The following is a 21,930-nucleotide window of genomic DNA, read 5'->3' on the forward strand; positions in this document are numbered from 1 at the left end:
ATCTTGTGAAGTCAATATTTTTGGATTCAATTATTTTTTCTCAAATTTGAAAAACTGTGATGTGTAGAAATTATTGAATTTGTTTATTTTCATTGGAAATTATTAGTTATGTCTATAGTTTTCTTAAGAAATATCTACAAGTCACCTAAATTCTATCCAAGACATTTAATTGCAACATTTCACTTTATTCCATTTTGAATTAACTTAGTTTATAAGGAATCTATTGAATTTACAGTTACGTTCTATAAATACTTCACTTATTGTAGTTCTATGTTGCTGTGGATCATTTCCACCTCATGTTCTCCCTCTAAATCCAGGCTGAATAATGAGACAAAATAATAACAAATTCTGCAAGTAGACATTTATCCCATTTAAAAATTATGGTGCTTTCAAATATAGAGCTCAGTTCATGGATTTTGGAATTTAGTACAATTGTTAATAATGCTATAATACATACTTTAAAGCTATGCGCTAAAAAGATTTGTTCTTCATTTACACTAAACTTTCTCCAACCTATATTTTTAGACTGTCCTTCTTTTGCCTTGTTTTTGTAATAAGACCTCACTATTGAAATTGAAAATGTTGCAAGCTAACACAATAGTCATGAAAAGTAAATATATCCACAAATATTAATATTTGGAAGGCTGTGTGGAAACCTATTACCATGAAAACTTCCTGGAATCTGTTATGGTGACCCTAATGAGGACTCCTAGTAAAGGAGGATATGTCAAGCAAGGTTTTCAGTGGTCAGACTTGGTTACATTTGATTGAGTTGTTGGCCAAGGAGGTCCCATGGAGGTCCCTAATCAATCCTGATGCTAGGACAGAATGCTGCTCTCTAAAAACGGACAGCTGGGCCCATTGCCAAGGACAACTTCCAATCTGCCATTGAACATAGACAGGTCAAGCTGATGAGGGCTTGGAGACTTCATCCCTACATTCTAGTCTCTTTAGTGTGAGAAGGAACTCTGCAAGCTACAGACACCAACTCAGCCACAAAACCCAGCACCTACTATCTGTGCTGCCTGCAAGATGTGCTGGCACAATTCTTGTGCAGAGCATGTAGCAGTGGTGAACTAATAGTGGGTTTAGCTTGAGACCTACAAAATGGGAGGGAGTCCATGTTTTACACTGATAGGTTGGCCAGGAATAGGAGATAGGATAGCAAGAGACCTAGGGTAGAACCAAACACTGTTGACAAAACATATAAACAAACAACAATAACAACAAACATGAAATGAGATGATTCCTAATGATATTCTGCTATACTCATAGATTGATGCCTAGTTGAGTTGTCATCAGAAAGGCTTACTCCAGCAGCAGTTGGGAACAGGTACAGACATCCACAGCCAGACATTATGCACAAAGGGAGTCTAATCTGTAAGTCTTTGCTGTGGAATAATCCTTGTGTATATTGTGAAGTTTTGTAGCTATGATTGGTTTAATAAACAAACTGACAGGCCAATAGTTGAACAGGATAAATTTAGGAGGGAAAGGAAAATTGAGAATACTTAGAAGGTGAAGGGTGGAGTAAGGAGTCACCAGCCAGACAGAGGGGGCAGGAGATGAATGTGCCATGCTAATAAAGGCACTGCCATGTGGGAGAGCATAAAAAAGGGATATGGGTTGATTTAAAATGTAAGAGCTAGTTAGTGATAAGCCTGAGCTATTGGCTGAGCATTTGTAATTTATGTTGAGCCTCTGAGTGACTATTTAAGAGTGGCTGTAGGACAGAAATTCTCTGCATACATATGGCACCCAAACATTTGTCAAAAATTTCCACATAGAACCTGAGAAAGCTTGAAGAAAGGATTCTAAACACAAAAAAGAACAGTGTCAAGCATGGCTTCTTGTTAACTGCTTTTTCTTGGGTAGGCTCCATTTGATAGCAGCAAACAGAGGCATGGCTTCTTTAGGAGACAGCTTCCAGACTCAGCACTAGTGGCTTAAACCCACACAGCTCTTTTAAGAGGCCCTGCTTCCAAACATTTAAATTGGGTTTCTGAGCAGCAATTGGCATGTTACTTGGTGATAGTGTGGATCCAACAACTTTTTAGAGTTGGATATTATAAATGTGATTCTTAGTAAATAACTTTTTGTTGTAAATAATCTTTTTATGTTAAGGCATTCCTTTTTGATATGACACAAAAGGGAAAAGGCTGTGGATTCATCTGTTTGTACAATGTGAAGATTTGTAGCTGTGGTTGGTTTAAAAAACAAGCTGACTGGCCATTAGCTGAACAGAATAAATGTAGGCAGGAAAGCCAAACTGAGAATAATGGGAAGGAAAAGGGAGGAGTCAGGAGTGACCAGCCAGATGCAAAGGAAGCAGGAGATGAACATGCCATGCTAATGAAGGTCCCACCACACAGGAGAGTGTAAATAAAGAATATGAGTTAACTTAAAATGTAAGAACTAGTTAGTAGTAAGCCTGAGATACGGGCTGGTTTTTGTAATTAATATCAAGCCTCTGAGTGATTATTTGAGAGCAGCTTCAGGACAGGAAATCTCTGTCTACAAGTCTCTATTTGGTCGCTTTCCATGGAGATCTGGGAACCCTGCAAAAGAAGGGAAATAAAATCTATAGGAGTCAGAGGGGATGGAGGACACCAGAAGAACATGGCCCACTGAATCAACTAAGCAGGTCTCTTGTGGGTTTATAGAGACAGAAGAGCCAAGAATGGGGCCTGCAAGGGTCTGTACCAGGTTCTCTGGGTATATGTTATGGCTGTGAGATTGATGTTCTTGTGAGAATCTGGACTGTGAGAGCAGGTATATCTCTGACTCATTTGCCTGCTCTTTCTCTTGAGACCCTTTCACTCCTATTGTGTTGCCTTGTCCAGGCACAATATGAGGGCCTTTGCCCTTCCTTATTGTGTGTTGTCTTGTCCTGTGTGGCTAGTGTCTCTTGGTGACCTGTTCTTTTCTAACGAGGAAACAGAGGGAGAGTGGATTTGTGGTAGAAGGGAGGTAGAGGGGAGACTGAGGGGAACTAAGAAAAGTGGGAGAAGGGGAAACTGTTGTAAGGATGCATTGTATGAGAGAAGAGCCTGTTTTCAATAAAGGAAACAAAAACTCCAGCCTTGAAACTGACCTGAATGCTCTCTCTTTGAGGATTATCTTTCATGGTACCCAGAGTTGCCAGGAAGTTTCCAAAGGAGGGTGGCACCAAATAGTTCTGTCCAGCTATGATACCTATGAACCACATCAATGGCTACTATAGCACAATGGGTACAGTAGTGTTACTCATACATTGGTGATAATCAACTGCTTTATAGTTGAACTGAAGACATGGTCAACATAAGGTAAATTGTGCCTGGTACAGGAAACATAGCTAACTAATTGGTGCTAATAAAATAGTGTTTATTGGAGGAGAAACTATAACCACTAGTTTGCTAAGCCAACATAACCCCCACCCCCGCAAATCTGTATCTATAAACATTTGGCCTAAACCCACCACTAAGTTTAATCTTCATCACTCATCAAGAAAACTTCTTTTTGCAATAGATGGACACCACTACAGAAAAACCAACACTAACCAAAATATAGTGTGTAGCCCACAGTGAATAAATATACAAAACACTCTCATATCTAAGGCTCTGGAAACACTGTGGAAGATGGGGAAGAAGGATTCCAAGAGCCAGAGGTTCAGGGAATTTGCTGTGAGATTGTGTCTCCTAGTAACATCAGAAGCTGTAGCTGCTAAGCCTCACCAATACAACCACCAAATCATGATCTGAACAAGGTGAACACCAACCAATATGCAAAACTGGATGGAAAAAGGTTCAAGAGGCTCCAACCCTGCACAAAGAACTATAAGCAATGGAGTAAAGCTGGGAGCAGAAGAGGCAGCCTTCCCCAGGGAAAAGCACTCCAATCAGTTTAGTGCCATACACTCAGATCTGAAAACATAGACACAAGTAAAAGTATATGGACTTTATATATTTCGATTATATGTGTATATGTAAATATATTCATGCAAGAACAATTAATGAAAATAGAGGCCATGTATTTGAAGGAGACCAGGGAGGGATATATGGGAGAGTTTGGAGGGAGAAAAGGGAAAAGAGAAATATATTGTAAATAAAATACATCATAAAAACAAAACAAAAAAACAAAAACATCCAAAAAAAATAGAATTACTTAAACTCAGTTGTACATCAGAGGCACAGACACTAAAGCATTCTACTGTACCAACATTCAGACACCAAGTCTTACTGATCTCTTCTTTAAAACATTGCTTCTTTTCCATTTTTCTCTCCATGTTTCTATACAGAGGCTTGCTGTTGAAAACTATTTCAACCCGCCACCCATTTTTATTTCAGTCAGATTCTGCACGCACATACATAATTCTGTTTTCTCTGTCTATGGTTCTTTTGACTCTACCTGATACTCTATGATTCATATTTCAAATCCTTGTTAAAAATAATCTTGATCAAATACTACTATCTGTCATATAATAGTTTATTGTTATATTAAAACAAATCATTGATGCACAAGAAAATTTATAATGTACCCTGTGCTATAATTTTGTACATTAGGAGATAAACCCAGAAACCTACAGTGGTAACTTCATTATTTAAGTGTATGCATTCAACACCTTTACACCCACTCACTCTGCATTTATTATATATTTGTTTTTGACAGAGACTGGTTAACAAGGAATCAAACACTTGAACCTTGACTTTCTTAACACCTTGATATAAAAGACATTGATTTAATGAGTAGAAGGGTCAATGGTCAAGTGTGACATATTTTAGAAACCTTAAATTGCAATAATCTTCCATGATAAAGCATGAATAGTAGATTTTCTCAAATTTATAAACAGAAAGCATTCAAGTTGGGAATTGTTTAAAAAGTTAATTCATATTACTGTTCCAAATCTGCATTTGCAAAGCAAATTGTCTTTTAATGTTTCAATTCGTTTTAAAGGGTTTAGTAGAATTGAAATTCTGAGTCAAGCATGTGACAGCTGTGATGAATGCCTACAAAGAGATATGTTTATAGTTTATCTTAATATCAAAAGAGTATCATTTATACAATGCATCACATATTAGAATAAATCCTAATCTTAGTAGTCTAGTGTTCTACTTTCATTTCTGTTAATGTGACAGTAAATCTTACCAACAAAAAATATAAAACTGGAAGAGAAAAAGGGTTTCTTTGGCTTATGATTCAGATTAAAGTTTACCATGTTGGGAAAGCCAAAGCAGGAACTTGAAGCAGTTTGGTACACTAAGAGTCGAGAGAGAGAGAGAGAGAGAGAGAGAGAGAGAGAGAGAGAGAGAGAGAGAAGTGAATGTATCCATTCTTACTTATGCTTTTCTCCAATAAAATGAACTTTACTATGTGTATCAGTCTCATAGAGATTTTATGAAAATATACAAATAAATATTGAAAAAGTGCTGGAATTCTGTATTCCTTAATAATGATGATATCGATGACATAAAGAATTACACTGCTTATGCCACAAATGGTGTAAAGATTCCTTATTAAATATTCATGAGATTTAAACTCAGTACCTCATTAATATTTGCCTTTTTCAAGGTCTGACCCCTGATAGCATATTGTGCTTATCGCATGTAGGTAATATGCCCCCAAAGTATATATAAATAATAGTATATACTACATAAACAATATATATTGTCATTATTTTTATCAGATGTACTTAGTTATACTATATTTTATTGTATTTGGAAGGTATACTTCTAAATTTGGAAGAAACCATTTAATCCATACATTAGATTTAATTTTCATTAATTAGTTGATTTGAGATAATTGTTGCTTATGCTTTGTCTGAGTCACATTTCACTACTCAGTATCATTTTAATGTCTATAGGGGTATGTTCTACATTTTGTAAATGGAAACACAATTGTAGATGTAAACTTAATCTTTTTATTTCTCGCTAGACTATCATAACTCTTTTACTAAGCCACTTTTTGAACTTTCTGGGCCTTTATATTTGGAATGAATAACCAGATTTTCTCAAGAACATATTTCATTGCTCTTTGTTTTTACATATTAATTACTAAATTTCTGGGGTGTTTCTAGTAGCAGTATTTCCGCATCTAGGCCCTGTGCTCTATAATTGCTTGATTTGTTTGCAAACTTCTTCCCATAGAGTTAACTACTCCACCATTAAGAGATGGACTCATTAAGAGTATGGCTCTAGAGTTCCTTAGGAACTTCACATGTCTCTTCACATTTCTGCTTCTGTTTTCTTCTCATCATGTTCTTCAGCTTTAGGAAAGTATGATTTACCCATGCTAGATCACAAACAACATCATAATTATTATAATTTCAGTCATACTTTGTTCCTTGTGCAAAACAACTTTTAATAGAACTTCTGTTCTAATGATACTACATGAACTGATCTATGGAACGGATATTAATATTCCTAAAACAGAACTCATATGACAGAAAACACCATACAGCTGTGACAAATACTATACAGGTCATTTTAATCACATTGCAAGGACCTTCAACTTCTTTGAAAATTGCCATTTGAGTTACTCCTAAATGTATTAAAAAGATATCAGGTTTTAAATATGGTCTCTGTGCACTTATTAACTGTTCAACATCTGTTTGTTAAAAAACGCATTCCTTAGAGGAACGTCAGATTCAAATTAAACATTAAATGCCTCTGAAAAACAAATAAATGCATGAATTTAAAATACAATCACATTTTGCCATTTTAATTTTATGTTCAAACATTTTTGTTTTACTTTTTTAAAGATTTTTTAAATATTATTTTATTTAATGTGTTTGCCTAAATGTGTGTTTGTGAACCACATGTGAGCAGTACTCACAGAGACCAGATGAGGGCAAAGGATGCAAAGTGATTAAATTTACAGAGGGTTATGAGCCATTTGTGAACCTCAGGCCAGTGAAAGAACAGTCAGGATTGTACACAACTGAGCCATCTCTCAGGCCCACTAAGTTTTATTAGAAAATGAAAGTCATGTGGTGTACTTGGAAAGAGGGTATCCCTAACATTGTCTGCAAAATGCCCAGGCATCTAGAGGACTACTTGGTACAAATAAGATAACCTCTAAACTTTTATTTAACATTGGGTGAAATATTTTATCCAATAGGTACTTATTCTGGTTTCATGAGATCCATTTTACACATATTAATGTTCTTATCCCATTAACACTTATAAAATTATATTTGCTTATAAGCTACATTCTAAGTAACATTATTTTATTTTATATTATTTTTCTTGCATACATTTGCTATTTTACATAATAAATATTTACTGAGGATGAATTGTGGGCCATTTGTTTAGAGTTGCTTGTTTCCTTGCAATTTATCATCCGTTGATGCTGACTTGCAATAATGATACAAGATGAAAAATTCAAAATAATCTCACAACCGATTACAATGGTAGTACATGGAAGGCCTCAATGCTCAAGCATAAGAGAAGTGTTTAAAGGGACTTCTTGTAGGGAAAAACAACAACAACAATAATCTAAACTTGGAAAGATAAACAGGGCTGAGGTGAAACGAAATACTGAAGTCACACTGAATTAAAAAGAGCTGTTGGGAGGTAATGAGAGCTCATTTACACACTGCTTTCCAGTGTAGGATCAAGGGCATCTACTCAGCAAACCTTTAATCGCAGCAGTTGGGAGGCAGAACCAGGTGGATCTCTGTGAGTTTGAGGCCAGCCTGGGCTACAGAGGGAGATCCAGGACAGGCACCAAAACTACACAGAGAAACTCTGTCTGGAAAAAAAACAAGCAAACACAAAAAGGGGACATTGTGAAAACCAGGGCTTGTTCGTCTTCTTTTTGTTTAAGCATGCTTAACTCGAATATAATCACCTTAATCTGAAAATAATGTGGACAATGGCTCTAGAGAATGATGCACATAGATGGAACAGCATGTAGAAATGCTCAGAGACCATAGGTTTTGTGCTATATTAGGAAAGCATCCATAAGACTGAAGAATGATGCTTATCCTGTATTGGGTTAACTATAAGCCAGATAATAAAATGACCAAACAAATTAATAATGGAATTATGTCTATTACAGAAAGTATTTTTGAAGTATTCTAAGAAGTAAACTATACTTTTATATCTGAAAAAATTTAACTTGCTTAACATTACTGAAGCTTCTTTTTATTATATTCAGTTGGCTCTCTTTATCCTCCTTTCCACTTTTATGGTCTCACTCAACTATGGAATTAAACAGTAAAACAAAATAATGCACTATCCTGAATATGTAAATATGTGTATTTTATCATTCCCTATGAACAGCATCGTAATAATATGTAAAATATTTTCATTTTATTATTCACTGTATTTAATCTAGCAATTATTTGGTTTTTATGGAAGAGGGTAGTGATGTAGTTCAGTGATATACTGTTGGCCTAGATAGTCATGTGTGTGTTTGATCTCAGATACTTTAAGTATATTCAAATTAAAAGAGTAATTAATCAACAATCGAATAGTAAAGTAGATGTCTTAGATGTATGTGAATGGTATTCCCTCTTGTTTAGGAGACATTGATATTTAGGGGTTTTAATTGGGATCAGACCATATACTAAGATGACTCTCCTGCAAATGTAAGATGGCTGCACACAGGAAAAGCATTTTTTTTTTTCCTTTTTTCTCCTGTGATAGGTGAGGTACCCTTTGTACTGTGCCTCTACTACTCACCAGAAGTATTTTACTTCTGGTATTTTCTTTACTTCTAAATTTCAAAGTATAAATTGTCTTTATATCAATGAAGATAGAGACTCAGAGTTCCAACGTTGCCCTCATTTTATCTGCTTTCTGTAATCAGCTATTCCAAAACAAAGATAACACTATTTGAATTTTCAGGACAAACTATGGAAGAGTGTTTTTTGTTGTTGTTGTTGTTAGGGTGTTTTGTTTTGGAAGAATTTTTCAATCATTTATACTCATTTTTATGATGTCAATAATTTTTATTAATAGCCTAAACATTTATTTAGTCTAATTAACATTTTATAAATAGCATGTGACTAAATATCTTGACATATGCATGATTATGGAAGGAGACAATGATTCAAGGTTTGGATTCACTGAATAGCTTTACTATCTACTGATAACACTTAAAATTAATGCTTTTCTGATTGATAGAGCTTTGTAGAGCACATTTTGAATTAACAACCTCTTCCCAACAATTATGACATTTCTACAACTTAGAGAAAATTGAACTAAACGAAAAATGTCTTCTACCTGTTCAAGATGGTATACACCTTTTAATCTCAGTACTCATGAGGCAGAGGCAGGTAGATTTCTTTGAGTTCAAGGCCAGATTGGTCTACAGAGCCAGTTCCAAGACAGCCAGGGCAACTATGCAGTGAAACCCTGTCTTGAAAAACCAAAAAAGAAAAGTAAAACATCTAAAATTTCCATATTGTAAAGTAATAAATATTTTAGCACAAGCATTTTTACAGAGACTATCTTTATATCTTAATTCACTATAAGTTTATATATATATATATTATTTTTCAGTCCTGGGACTGAAAATTTATCCAGGGCCTGGAGATATAGCACATTGGTCAATCCCAATCATTTATACTCTTATCATTTGCAAGAATATTGAAGCTAGATCCATCCATTTGCCTGCAAACCTCATGATGTCATTGTTTTTCTCTGCTGAGCAGTACTCCATTGTGTATATGTACCATATTTTCTTTATCCATTCTTCAGATGAAGGGCATCTAGGTTGTTTCCAGGTTCTGGCTACTGTAAACAATGCTGATATGAACATAGCTGAGCAAATGCCCTTATGGTATGATTGAGCATTCCTTGGGTATATACCCAAGAGTGTTACTGCTGGGTCTTGGGAGATGGATTCCCAATTTTCTAAGGAAGCGCCATATTGATTTCCAAAGTGACTGAACAAGCTTGCATCCAACAGTGGAAGTGAGTTCCACTTGCTCCACATCCTCTCCAGCATAAGCTGGCTTCAATGCTTTTGATCTTAGCCATTCTGACAGGTGTAAGGTGGTATCTCAGAGTCATTTTGATTTGCATTTCCCAGATAATTAGAGATGTTGAGCAATTCCTTAAATGTCTTTCAGCCATTTGAACATCCTTTGTTGAGAATTCTCTGTTTAGTTCTACAGCCCATTTCTTAATTGAACTGTTGGGCATTTTGATGTCTAATTTCTTGAGTTCTTTATATATTCTGGATATCAGCCCTCTGTTAGATGTGGGGTTGGTGAAGACCTTTTCCCATTCTGTAGGCTGTCGCTTTGTCTTGTTGACTATGTCCTTTGTTCTACAAAAGCTTCTCAATTTCAGCAGGTCCCATTGATTAATTGTTTCTCTCAGTGTCTGTACTACTGGTGTTATATTTAGGAAGTGATTTCCTGTGCCAATGCGTTCAAGAATACTTCCTACTTTCTCTTCTATCAGGTTCAGAATAACTGGGTTTATGTTGAGGTCTTTGATCTACTTGGACTTAAGTTTTTTGCATGGTGACAGATATGGATCTATTTGCAGCCTTCTACATTTTGATATCCAGTTATGTCAGCAGCATTTGTTGAAGATGCTTTCTTTTTTCCATTGTACAGTTTTGGTTTCTTTGTCAAAAATTATATGTTCATAGGTGTGTGGGTTAATGTCAGGGTCTTCAATTCAATTGCATTGATCTACATGTCAGTTTTTATGCCAGTGCCAAGCTGTTTTTATTATGGTAGCTCTATAACAGAGCTTGAGGTCAGGGATTGTGATGCCTCCAGAGGTTGTTTTATTGTACAGGATTCTTTTGATATCCTGGGTTTCTTGTTTTTCCACATGAAGTTGAGTATTATTCTTTCCAGGTCTGTGAAGAATTGTGTTGGTAATTTGATGGGGATTGCGTTGAATCTGTAGACTGCTTTTGGTAAGATCACCATTTTTACTATCCTGCCTATCCATGAGCATGGGAGATCTTTCCATTTTCTGACATCTTCTTCAATTTCTTTTTTCAGGAACTTAAAGTTCTTGTCATATAGGTCCTTCACATGCTAAGTTAGAGTAACCCCAAGGTAATTTATATCATTTGTGGCTATTGTAAAGGGTGATGTATCTCTGATTTCCTTCTCAGCCTGTTTGTCTACTGTATATAGGAGTCCCGCCTCACCTCCTTCCCCCCAGCCCCTCCACTCCATTTCCCATCTCCTCCAGGGCCAAGACTCCCATGGGGATTCATGTAAACCTGGTGGATTCAGTACAGGCAGATCCAGTCCCCTCCTTCCAGGCTGAGCAAAGTGTCCCTGTGTAAGCCCAAGGTTCCAAACAGCCAGCTCATGCACCAAGGATAGCTCTGGGTCCCATTGACTGGGTGCCTCCCAAACATTTCAAGCTATTCAGTTGTTTCACTTATCCAGAGGGCCTGATCCAGTTTGGGGCATCACAGCTTTTGGTTCATAATTCATGTGTTTTCATTAGTTTGGCTATTTGTCCCTGTGCTTTACCAATCTTGGTCTCAACAATTCACACTTTTACAGCCCTGTAAGACATTTTCATTTTTATTGAAAAATACTCTGGCTGAAAGCAACACTATTGGTTTATCTACCTACTATGATCTTATTTCTAATAATTTTCAGTGAAATATAGAACTCTATAGATATTTTTTCACTATAAATCAACAGATATGTACTGTGGACATTTTATATGAAGTTTCATTTTTTAGAGGTATTTACTTTGATCTGGGTCAAGCGAAATAAAAAAAATTGATAAAATGTCAAGAACAAAGACATTTTCTGTTGAATATATAACATAAACATTAAACCTGGTGTGAGACATATCACAGCTGGAAATAGTTCTGATTTTGCTGTGGTGGACTTCCGAATATTGGGCCTCTTACCCCAGTCCATGCAGAAAGACATTTTTTTGACATTCCTGCCAACTGGCTTAATGACAAATATGAAGCAATTGTGGAGATAAGGGTGAAAATGTAAACTCTTTCCTTACTTCTGGGAGAGCACACTGCTTGCACATCTTTTGTGTGTATCATATCTTACATTTTGATTTCTTTTGAATGAAGAAAATTGCCCAAAACAAGTGTGTACAGAAGAAACATTTTCTAAATTTTTCAATTGGAGAAACTTAGCAAAAGCTGCTTCTTATTCTGATGGCACACGTTTCATCCTTCAGCTCTACCTGAGATAAGAGTGAAAGGAGCATGTTGTGTCTCCAAAGATGAAGACTGAAGCAAGTGGTCCGTAGAAGGACTCTAAATCCTTAATATATATTTGTAGAACCAACTGAGTAGTCCCGGGACTAGCTACCTTTTTAATTCTTTAACATGAAATAATACACAATTTAATTTAAGAAACTGAATGCTTTAATAATTTACCATTTTAAGTCATTGGAAGGAAATGTTATGTCATACATTTGTTCCCTGGTACATAGGAAATTCTGTTGTTTTTAACATCAATTTTCTTTACCTTCCATATTAAAACTATCGCTTCAATGACAATAAAATTAATTAATGATCTTGGGTTCTATCCAAATTTGTATATTTTCCTTGGAATATGTTTTTTTTGGCAATTGTGAATTAGTGAACAATTGTGAATTGCTTGTCCCAGGGGACTGGGATGTGCCAATTAATTGCTATTTCTAGTGATGCTATGTTCAGGTATTTCAAAAAGATTTGTTTTAATTTTAAATCTATGTACTATATAAAATAGGAGTTATAGCTGGTATTTATAAAAAGTATGAGATACTTACATCTGTGCGAGCAGGTGAGATGGTGACTGGCCCCTGACAGCTCTGCTCTCTGCAGCACTGTCTCAGTTGTGTGGTACCCACTGTTCTTGAAAGGCAGTTTTGATGTTGAGATAAAGAACTTGTTAATACTTTAAAGTTCTGAACCTAAGATCTACAAAGTTCTTTTCTTCTAACTGTGATATGTGATGGTTTTACTCATGCAGCGGTACTCCCACAATATCTACACCAACTGCCCTCCGCCAGGCTTTTTGGGATGCGAACATTACAGTGAAAAATATGAGTTGTCATCTGAGATACCTAGTCAATATAACACCACTTAGGAAAAGGAATGATCTGATGACTGAGTAGTTCTTGAATTCACATTCATGGATATTTTATTTCTATAGCCTCCTCAAAATATCTATATTATACCCTTCCGGTTAATTTTGCCTAAAGAAAGGAACAAACTGAGTATCACATTTATCATTAGAAATGTTACACAGATCTTCATCCCAATGAATTTAAACAATTCTCCCATATTAGAATATAGCAAGAAGAGCTATAAACAACAAAATTGCTCCCTTTGTAACTTTACTATAATGCCAACCCATTTTGGGTTAAGGAAACCATTGTGGTACTTAAATGTATTAGTGATAAGGATGTACCCTGAGATATGTGTCACTAGAGGATCTCATAATTGTAAAAATATTGTAGAGTATATTAGTCAGACTAATAACCTGTGACATATAGCAATATGAAGGCATTTGGTATATTACAGTATTTTGTTATATTCCTCTCAACACATTAAGTCATCTCATTTTAAACTACCTACCTCATTAATTCACATGGTTTGTATTCCTTTTTAAAAATCAGGATATAATGTATTTTTTTCGTTTTTTAAAACTTTTTTTATTATATTTTTGTTTTAATTTTACACATCAGCCATGGGTTCCCTGTCCCCCCGCCTCCCGCCCCTACCCTCCCCTCCCCCCCCCCCTGCTCCTTCCCTCCATTCCCATCTCTTCCAGGGCCAAGACTCCCCTGGAGAGTCATTTAAACCTGATGTATCAGTATAGGCAGGTCCAGTCCCCTCTTTCCAGGCTGAGCAAAGTGTCCCTGTGTAAGCCCAAGGTTCCAAATAGCCAGCTCATGCACTAAGGACAGGTCCTGGTTCCACTGCCTGGGTGCCTCCCAAACAGTTCAAGCTATTCAATTGTCTCACTTACCCAGAGGGCCTGATCCAGCTGGGGACTCGACAGAACCTGGCTCATAAATCATGTGCTTCCATTCATTGGCTATTTGTCCCTGTGCTCTTCCAATCTTGGTCTCAACAATTCACACTCTTACAGTCCCTCTTCTTTCTCAACAATTGGATTCCTGGAGCTCCACATGGGGCCCAGCAGAGGATCCCTGTATTTACTTCCATCTGTTATTGGATGAGAGTTCCAGCATGACCATTAGGGTGTTTGGCCATCTCATCACCAGACAAGGTCAGATCAGGCTTTCTCTCAACCATTGCCAGCAGTCTATGGAGGATGTATCATTGTGGATTTTTGGGGACCTCTCTAGAACTCTTCCTATTCCTGTTCTCATGTGGTCATCATTTATCATGGTCTGTTATTCCTTTTCTCCCTTTCTGTTCTTGATCCAGCTAGGATCTCCTGCTCCCCTAAGCTTTCTTTCCCTCAAACCTTGCCCTTAATTACTCCCAGTGTCATCCAGGTTGTTCATGTAGATCTCATCCATTTCTCTGTCATTGGGCACAGACACAGACACACAGACACAGACACTGAGAGAAACAATCAATCAATGGGACCTGTTGAAACTGAGAAGCTTTTGTAGAGCAAAGGACATGGTCAACAAGACAAAGTGACAGCCTACAGAATGAGAAAAGGTCTTCACCTACCCCACATCTGACAGAGGGCTGATATTCAGATTATATAAAGAACTCAAGAAATTAGACATCAAAATGCCCAACAGTCCAATTAACAAATGGGCTATAGAACTAAACAGAGAATTCTCAACAGAGGAAGTTCAAATGGCTGAAAGACATTTAAGGAATTGCTCAACATCCCTAATTATCCGGGAAATGCAAATCAAAATGACTCTGAGATACCACCTTAAACCTGTCAGAATGGCTCAGATTAAAAAGACAGAATATAGCTTATGCTGGAGAGGATGTGGAGCAAGGGGAACTCTCTTGCACTGCTGGTGGGATTTAATATTTTTTTTACCTTTATAAACCTCAGAATTTTGTTCTTTCCATTGTAGGTGTATAGCTATTATATTTGATCCAGTATAAATGGTAAAATAAATCTGCTATTCCCATTGCTCCCAGAGATAAGAATCAGCTCACAGCATACAGGGTTAAAAGGTGTTATGAATTTCCCAGACACAGTGATTGATGGTAGTGTAGCTCAGTCATCTTGGAATTTACACTGAATTTGTACATCCAACCTTCAAAGGACTTGAATAATACAAAATCTGTTTTTAGAATTTATTCATTTTTTTGCTTGTGAAAATAATTAATTAAAATTTATAGTACTAGATATTCATCCACTCAATTCTAATTCAACAGTATGGGTTATACATATTGTATCTTAACTGTTACAGACAATTTAGGCCATATGGATGTAGATAATTCAAATGCTTCTCATGCCAGCATATTCCTGTTTCTTTTCTCACTATTAGTTGAATATTAGCTTTCAAACATATTGCTAGTTGTCCTGGTGACCTATAGAGAAAAATATTAAGTCACGGATCTATTCTGGTATTATTGTAGTTGTACTGGAGGCAGCATGCCTTAACCAAAAATACAAAATAACTTATTTTCCTTCTACATATAAATAATCTTTATCTATGAGAAAACCAGCAAAACTTATTGATATCATTTAGACATTGTTAAGGGAAAAATGGGAAATAGTTAAGACTTAAGTAATTTAATAAATAGTGAAAGTCACAGACAGTGCTTATTCACAAGTGTACAATGGACATATCAAAGTTACAGTGTGGCAAAATAATGAATCAATGAAGCAGACCAATGAACCTTGATCAAAATTTCCAACATAAACAAATTAAAATATAATAATAATGCTATGCACACAATTAGCAGAACCATTGTTAAAATAATAGTTGAAAATGTGGCTCATATTTATTAATACTTTCTGTGATGGAAACTGCATATAGGTGTCTGAAACATATTTAGAACTTAGCAGTCAATGTTTTCATTTCCAAAACACAGGTGAGAATTTGAATTTACAGAACAAGTTAATGGCAAATCAAAAAAAAAAATAAATTGAACTTAGTAATAAAATATTCTTAGAAATTAACTTATGTTAGGCATTGTATAATTACCATAAGATAAAGTAATAAAACATTATGAAAAAGTTCAGATTTTGATTAACAGTGTTTTACAAATTAAATTAGTATTTGGAGCAAATGGAAAAGCTCTAAAATGCCATGTAAGCTTAAGTTAACCAGAAATAACAAAAAAACATTTCCAGGCTAGAATAATATTTTTTTCATTGTCTGGAGTATGTCTTCTGTCACATCTTCCAACATCATGGCACAAAGCATCTGAGAAGTCTGGGACTCTATGAAATGAAAGAAATTGAAGCATAACAAGAATAGAGTGAGAAACCATGCCAAAGACACAAAAAATATTTTCAACAGAATAGTAGAATTAACTATTGTTAACCTAAAGAAGATAAGGCCTATCAAGTTACCAAGAAGCATACAAAACAACAAACACACTGAAAAATAAAAGAAGTTCCCCTTCATTCAAAAGAATCAGAACATGAAATGTACAGAACAAAGAAAGAATATTAAAAAGAGTAAGAGAAGACCAAGTAATATACAAACACAGAACTATTAAAATAACATCTAATTTTTCTTTTAAAAATATTTTAATTTCATAATTAACTTAATTTCACATATCAGACACAGATTCCCTTGTCCTCCCTCCTCCCACCCCCCCAGCCCTCTCCCCCACTCTACCCCCCATTCCACCTCCTCCAAGGCAAGGTCTCCCTTGGGGAGTCAGCCCTGCCTGGAAGACTCAACTTAGGCAGGTCTAGTCCCCTCCTCCCTACACCAAGGCTGAGAAAAATGTCTCAGCATAGACCATAGGTTCCAAGAAGCAAGCTCATGTACCAAGGACAGATCTCAGCCCCACTGCCTGGGGGCTGCCCAAACAGTTCAAGCTAATCAACTGTATTACTTATCCAGAGGGCCTGGTCCAGTTCCATGGGGGCTCCTTAGCCATTGGCTCACAGTTCATGCATTTCCACTTGTTTGGCAATTTGTCTCTGTGCTTTTTCCAATCATGGTCTCTATATTTCTCACTCATACAATTCCTCCTCTCTCATTGATTGGACTCCCAGAGCTCCACTGACAGTGGGTGAGAGTTCTGTCATGACAGCCAGGGTGTTCAGCCATCCTATCAATATAGCAGGTCAGCTCAGGCACTTTCTCAACCATTGCCAGTAGTCTATAGTGGAGGCACCATTGTGGATTTCTGGGGACCTCTCTAGCACTCTGCTTCTTCCTATTCCCATGTGGTCTTCATTCATCAAGTTATCTCCCTCTCCATTCTCTCACTCTGCTCTGCATCCAGCTGGCACCTCCCACTCCCCTACATACTCTCTCTCTCCCAACCTTTGCCCTCTATTACCCCCCCCCCCATTGTCTAGTTTGCTCATCTAGATCTCATCCATTTCTCTGTTGCTGGGAGATTCCTGTGTCTTTCTTAGGGTCCTCTTTACTAGGTATCCTCCATAGAGTTGTGGGTTGCAGTCTGGTTATCATTTGCTTTACATCTAGTATCAACTTATGAGTGAGTACATACCATGTTTGTTGTTCTGAGTCTGGGTTACCTCCCTCAGGATGATTTTTTCTAGTTCCATCCATTTGCCTTCAAACATCATGATGTCATTGTTTTTCTTTGCTGAGTAGTACTCCATTGTGTATATGTACCACATTTCCTTTATCCATTCTTCAGTTGAAGGGCATCTAGGTTGTTTCCAGGTTCTGGCTATTATGAGTAATGCTTCTATAAACATAGTTGAGGATGTGTTCTTGTGGTATGATTGAGCATTCCTTGGGTATATATCCAAGAGTTGTATAGCTGGATCTTGAGGGAGGTTGATTGCCAATTTTCTAAGAAAGCACCCTATTAATTTCCAAAGTGGCTTTACAAGCTTGCATTCCCACCAATAGTGGAGAGGTGTTCTGCTTGCTCCACATTCTTTCCAACATAAGCTGTCTTCAGGGTTTTTGATCTTAGACATTCTGACAGGTGCAAGATGGTATCAAAGTTGTTTTAATTTGCATTTCTCTGATAACTAAGGATGCTCAGCAATTCTTTAAGTGTATTTCAGCCATTTGAGCTTCTTTTGTTGAGAATTTGCTGTTTTGCTCTATAGCCCATTTTTTAATTGGATTGTTGGGTATTTTGATGTCTAATTTCTTGAGTTCTTTATATGTTTTAGATATCAGCCCTCTGTCAGATGTGGGGTTGATGAAGATATTTTCCCATTCTGTTTACTGTCATTTTGTATTTTGATCATGTCCTTTGCACTAAAAAACTTCTCATTTTCAAGAGGTCACATTGATTAATTGTTTCTTTCAGTGTCTGTGCTACTGGTGATATATTTAGGAAGTGATCTCTGGTGCCAATTCCTTCAAGAGTACTTTCTATTTTCTCTTCTATCAGGTTCAGAGTAACTGGACTTATGTTGAGGTCTTTGATCCACTTGGACTTAAGTTTTGTGCACGGTGACAGATGTGGATCTATTTGTAGCGTTTTATATGTCGACATCCAGTTATGCCAGCACCTAAATTTTCAATTGATATTTTAAAAGCGAAAAGAACTGGGAAGGTGTTTGACATGTTCCAAATGACCACAGACACCGGCCCAGACTACTGAAGCCAGCAAAACCTTAATTAATCATAGAATGCGAAAATTGTCAAGTAGGCTTCATCCCAGACATATAAGGATGGTTCAACAGATGTAATTTGACAAAGGTAATTCAACATATCAACAGACTGAAAAACAAAAACCACATGATCATCTCATTAAATGTAGAAAAGGTACTTGATAAAATCAAACACCCCATTATGTTAAAAGCCCTGGAGAAATTAGAGATGTCTAAAAGCATACATCCTCAACACAATAAAAGGTATTTATAGCAACTTTACAAACAATATAAACTTAAATTTAGAGAAACTCATAGCCATTCCATCCAACTCAGGAACAAGAAAAGCTATTCAACTTTCTCCATAACTATTCAATCAAGTTCTTACCAGAGCAATAACAGAAGCTGATGAAGATCAAGTAAATACAAATTGGTAAGAAAAAAATCCAAGTATCTTTATTTGTAGATGATATGATAGTATACATAAGCAATCTAAAAAATTCTATCAGGAAACTCCTACAACTGATAAACACTTTTAACTAAATAGCTGGATACAAAATTAACTGACAAAAATCAGTTGCTCTTCTATATACAATTGAGAAACTGAGAAATAAATAAGTTGAGGACCCATGCAAGACCTGTGCATAAGCCTACACACCTATAGATACCTAGTATTTGATAGAGAAGGCTGAAATGCATTGAAAGAAAGGTAACATCTTCAACAAATGGTACTGGTTAAATTGGATGGCTGCATTTGGAGCACTCCAAATAGATCCATACTTATCATCCTATTCAAAAATCAACACTAAATGAAACATTCCTCAGCATAAAACCAGATACATGGAACCCAGTGGAAGAAGAAATGGAGTACAACCTTGAACTCATCAGGTGTCATAAGAAAAGACTTTGGGGAATGAACACCATTAGCTTAGACACTAATATCAATGTGAAACTGAAGTTTTTGCAAATCTACTACCCTTTGGACAAAGATGCAGCCTACAGAATGGGAAAAGATTTTTAACAATTACATATCTGATAGAGGAGATATATATATATCCAATATGTGTGGATATATACATACAACTAAAAAAAACTAGATATCAAGAAAATAAATAACCAAATTTAAAAATCAGGTATTGTAATTGGAAGTTTTTGTCCTGCCAACAACTTCCAAATACCCAATAGCTGCATCCCAAATAATTGACTTGGAGGCATAATATTAGTTATCAATGCTCATCCAGTAACTCAGGGTTATTACCAGCTAGCTCTTACAATTCAATTTACCCATAATTCTTTTTTTTTGTTTTTTTTTTCATTTTCAAATTAACTTTTATTTGAAATTACTCTTCCCCACATGAATTTTAGAATCCTATCCTATACAATAACCCACGAAACCAGTAACCAACCAATACCAAATTTCTAACAGCAAGTTATACAATTGTTCTAGGTAATAAATAAAGGTTTCCTTCAGTGATTAAGGGAATACTTAAGTTTCTGTCAATTTAACATAAAAATCACACTTTAAGCTTATAAGGTTTAACATGTAACTTCAAATTTTATAGGAATCTACAAGCTTTTAATTCCTAAAAGGTGACTTAATTTTTTAGGTTCAAAGTTACATTCTTCATATTTTTTTCCTACAGCTTCAAACTTTCTACACTCAACTAATCAACTGTTCCATGCCACTCCAGACAAACTTGACATAACTGATCTACTTCAAGTTTTATGTATCTTTCCCCAAAGAAGGATAAAAAGTTTGTTGTAACTGCATATTTCTAATAACAGGACATCTACTACAATATACATCACAAAAGCTTTCAAAAGATCATTTCTTTCCTCTTAGTAAAGGCAGAGAAGAACCAAAGTTTAACACTGGGCTCCTTTTTACTCAGATGTTCAAGGACTTAAATGACAATTACACCTTTAAGAATCTAACAAAGGTGGAAACAGCAACACAACTGGCCACGCTATAGATGCAATAAATCAGGTTTCTGTTTTGAGGACTAAAAAGCATTAGAAGCTTGAAATTCCAGAATCAAAAGGTGGGGGGGGGGGGAGTCCTTGGCCACAACCACTCCATTATTAATAGCGTCTTGGACTATAGGAACGAGATCTTGACCGTGACCTGTATCGACTGTAATAAGGAGAAGGTGACCTTCTTCTGTACCGGTAATCATAATCTTCATATCTGTCATAGCCTCCATCATAGCCTCGATCATAGTAAGAATCCTGCTGTCTACCACCGCCACCGCCTCCACCACCGCCGCTGCCTCCTCCACCACCACTAAGAGTCGGTCTGCCAATGTAAATGCCTGGTGTAGGCGTGTGTGCTCTCTTGGTGATAGAATAATCCACACGAATTCTTCTACCATCCAGCTCCCTCCCATTTGCCCTTTCTATAGCCTCCTTAGAGTCATCTATCCTCTCAAAATACACAAAAGCAAATCCACGTGACCTTCCAGTTCTCTGATCATAAACTACATTGGCACCACTCAATGGTCCATATCAAGAGAATACTTCACGAAGATCTCTCTCTGTTGTGTACAAACTGAGGCCAAAGACACCCAGGCAAGTGTTGGGATCTGGATTTGCCCTGCTGCCTGTATGTCTTCTGCGATTAGACATTGAAGAGTGACTCCGGCTTCTTTGTCGGCGATACTCTGGCGTATAGGATCTACTTCGAGATTGTCTTCTATGAGAGTGGGACCTGGACCTAGTGTAGCGTCTAGGAGAATGGCTTCTTGACCTTGACCTGGATGTTGATCTTGAATGAGAATGGGATTCAGAATGTTTGTTGATGGACTATGAGATCCTGACCTGCTCTCTGATTTTACGCGAGCAGCAGTTCCCGTTGGAGATTTTGACTGAGAGCGAGACTCTCTGCCCTCGAAGTTGTTCTCCTCTACATCACTCATGTTGGCCAGGAGTTCCCGAGAACTAAATAAGAGACAAGTCTCGGCTCGAGGCCTGGTCACCCCGCTGTCTGGAGTGTGGGGAGGAGGAAGGTGATGACAACGCCCGTGCGCTCCACTCCCACTACCTCGCACGCTCCTAACCCATAATTCTTATCTATGTTTGGCAACATGGCTTGGTACCTTTTCTTTTTCTGTACAATAAATTTTTCATCTTGCTTCCTCTGCGTCTAGCTGGTGATGTCTGTCTCCACCCTTCTTCTTCTCATCATACTGTTTGGCTTTCCTGCCTAACTTCCTGCACAGCTACTGACCTGTCAGCTTTTTATAAGCAAATGAGAACAATACACATTCATATCATACAAAAAGATTGTTCCATAGGAGGATGTAGATCTAAACAAATAATTCTCAATGGAAGAAACTCAAATG

At 36.7% G+C, this 21,930-nt stretch overlaps 1 pseudogene; it reads right to left on the reverse strand.

Annotated features, from left to right (window-relative positions):
- Positions 1-20,636: 20,636 nt before the first annotated feature.
- Positions 20,637-21,533, reverse strand: LOC118586093 (annotated as a pseudogene).
- Between the last annotated feature and the right edge of the window lie 397 nt (positions 21,534-21,930).

The sequence above is a fragment of the Onychomys torridus genome, chromosome 6 (assembly GCF_903995425.1).
Source record: "Onychomys torridus chromosome 6, mOncTor1.1, whole genome shotgun sequence".
Taxonomy (NCBI): domain Eukaryota; kingdom Metazoa; phylum Chordata; class Mammalia; order Rodentia; family Cricetidae; genus Onychomys; species Onychomys torridus.